The sequence below is a fragment of the Orycteropus afer genome, unplaced genomic scaffold, assembly GCF_000298275.1.
Source record: "Orycteropus afer afer isolate SDZICR_OR568_19922 unplaced genomic scaffold, OryAfe1.0 scaffold00838, whole genome shotgun sequence".
Taxonomy (NCBI): Eukaryota; Metazoa; Chordata; class Mammalia; order Tubulidentata; family Orycteropodidae; genus Orycteropus; species Orycteropus afer.
In genome coordinates, this window is record NW_006922425.1 from 438,303 (window position 1) to 441,665 (window position 3,363).

Genomic DNA, 3,363 nt, shown 5'->3' on the forward strand with positions numbered 1-3,363 from the left:
TTAGTCTGGAAGCTCCACTGAAACCTGTTGCAGTGCAGTGAATTACTTAATATGGCCCTTGTAGCCATAGTCTCTATAATTCCCAAAAAGTGACTGGGTAGGACTATGCAAACGTGAGGTGCCTGTGGTCTACCAAGGGGACTGGATAGCTTGCTAATAATGTACATAAGAAGTATGTCACCCTTGTGGAGATGGGATCATGCAAATAAAGTGTATGGCACACTAATGTGGGGATGGGTCAGTTTTGCCATCTCATGAGGCTTAAAATGAGCCATCCCAGAGGGAGAAAGAAGGGACCTGACTACCACCAAGAAGAAGAGACAGGAGTGGAATACATCCTTTGGGCCTGCTGTCCTTGCACAGGGAAAACAGAGAGCTGTCACTGGAGAGACAGCTAGAGACATCAAGAAGTGGTGGCAGAGAAACAGCAGCAACAGAAGCAAAAGAGCCAGGGGCAAGAGATGACATGGTGGGCTTCTGGACCCATGGAGCTAGAAAACTTAGCATGTTCAGGCTGGAGGCTTGCTGGTAGAGTAGGGTGTCTCTGGGCACTTAGTGGAGCTGTTTGCCAACCTATTTAGTTAGAATTGAGTGGCTTCAGGCTGAAGTGGGGTGCCTCAGGGCACTTACCAGCAAAGGTAAAAGAGCTTTTTAATATTTGCCCAAGCAGGGAGAGGACAAGAGGCCATGGAACCAGAAGGCAAAGGGCCAGAGAGAGGTATACTTGTGAGGACTGCTGAGAAGAGTCTGCTTTGATCAAAGAACTGTAGCCTGAGTTGTTTCTGGTCCTGACTTGTAACTTGTTATTTCCCTAATAAATCCCATAATTGTGAGTATTGTCTGTGAGTTCTGTGTGGCTATTGCAATGAATACAGCAGAGAAGTAGAGAGTGCCATGGGAGTAAAACTTGGAGTCACAATTGGTTTAAAAAAAAAGTTTGGAGGGTAGAGGCATGTGTGACCTCTGCCTCAGGAATCAGCCATGGACTGTTGATCTTGATCCTCCTTGTGAAGTTAGAGGAAGTCAGATGCCTCCACCAGGGCATTTTTTTACAGCTCTCCACTATGGGTAATCCTGCCAGTATTTTAAATACCAATGTTATAGCTTCCAGCATCATAGCAACATAAACTTAAAACCACTGCCATGGAGCTGATTCTGATTCATAGTGTATTACATAATTTAACCTTCCCCAAAAAGAGATCTGGCCTTTGCCTAAGCTTCTAGGAGGTGATCTCTAATCTCTTGGAATGTCATGACTGATAAGAATGTCTATGTTTACTTATGGGCCTCTGGTCACACTGGATAGTCAAATTATGTGATTTAGGTTGGGGACTTTGGGTCTTGTAGTAACATTCAGCCTCCAAAGAATCTGGAGACTGAGATCAGCCATGTGGGCAATCAGTCATGCCAATGTGATAGAACCCCAATTAAAAACCCTGAACATCAAGACTCAAGTGAGCTTTCCTCTTTGGCAATACCCAATGCATATTATCACACATCAACACAGGAAAACAACTCCCTTCCAAACACGTGGGGAGAAGACAGCAGGAAGTTCTGTGTATGATAGTTTCCTGGACTCTGCCCTTAGCTGATTTTAATCTATGTCTATTCCCTGTAATAAACTTCAACCATAAGCATGTTAAAAAAGAAGAAGAAGAAGAAATGGAAGATGAGGAAGAAGAAGAGGAAGAGGAGGAAGAAGAAGAGGAAGAGGAAGAAGAAGAGGAAGAGGAGGAAGAAGAAGAGGAAGAGGAAGAAGAAGAGGAAGAGGAAGAAGAAGAGGAAGAGGAGGAGGAAGAGGAAGAAGAAGATCAAGGTTTGTGTTTTGGATCTCCACTATGGACTTTAGATAGGACTTTCTCTCATGAGTCTCAGTTATCTAATATCTGAAATGAGGACAATAGTCCCTATTTACACCATAGAGTTGTTTTACAACTCAAGATAGTGTAGGGGAAATATCTGAGTTGTGAAGTGACCTACATGTATTTGTTAATATGAAAATCAGTATATATTCTTAAAAGTCCTAAATACTAAGCACTAGTTATGAATTCCGTGGGTAGTGGAAATGGCTCAGCTGCTAAACTGAAAGGTTGGCAGTTCAAGTCCACCAAGTGGTGCCTATGAAGAAAGGCTTGGTGAACAAGTTCTTAAAAATAAGCTGTTGAGAACATTATAGAGCAGTTCTACTCTGACACACATGGAGTCACCACGAGTCAGAGTCTACTCAACAGCAACTGTTTTTCTAGCTATCGATTCTTATATAGTAAATGGACTTTCCCTACCATATACAATGGATACTGATGGTAGTCTAATAAGAAATTAAATACACAAATCTGTTCTCATCCTATCCTCTTTTTAAAGACTTTATCATCTTTCATGTCACATAAATACAGAAACGGTTCTTCTAACACCTACTGACAAATGATTTCTTCATCCAGCATCAAAGAATACTAAAAGAAAAGAAATCCATCCTAATTTTAATCAATTTTATTTTTCATAGAAATTGTGCAGTTTTCCAGCTGTGTTCTTTGTTTTTATGGCTCCTTAATTCATTTAAGGAGCTCTGGTAGAATAGTGCCTAAGCACTTGACTGCTAACCAGAAGCCTGGCGGTTCAAACCCACCAGCCACTCCTCAGAAGGAAGATGGGGCAATCTACATCTGTGGTGATACTGCCTCCGAAACCCAAGGAGAGGTCACTATGAGTCGGGTCCAACTCAATGGCACATAACAACAACAACAACAACTAATTCATTTAATGAGGCTAGTGCCATACCTTTATGATATTTTCTTCTGCTGTTGTCTTGTATGATACATTGAACTACACTTGTGAGTCTTTGCCAAATCCAGTAAAAACTTCATTGTATATTACCAGAAAAGAGAAAAATGAGCCATAAGGTAGCATCTTTTTTTTTTCTTTACTGCCAGTAATTAACAAGTGTAATCAGGCAAACTGAGCAAAGCCTAGAGAGTAAAGGATAGTGGTCTTTTTGAGATTCAGGATGTTAAGAATGCATTTGAAGTGGTCAACACAGTCATGATTGCTGCTATCACAAGCTTATTTGTTTTTAAAAGCAGCATTCTCTAAAGCACTCTCCTTATCTCAGGTTGGAAACAAGCCCATCTTTGTAGCTTACACTACCATGCCCTGTTCTTCAGCAGAAACTCTATTAATTGCCTGAACATTTGAACAAGTACTTGCTGAAGCACCTTTTAAAGTAAGTACCTAATGATCCCTTTGCTAATGACCTGATGATCAGACTGAAAAGGAAGAGAGGGAATGAGAAGGATGTGCTACCCCATCCCAAGCAACAATCTTCTCCATATGGCCCTAGGAAAACAAAACACAACAACCAGAACATTG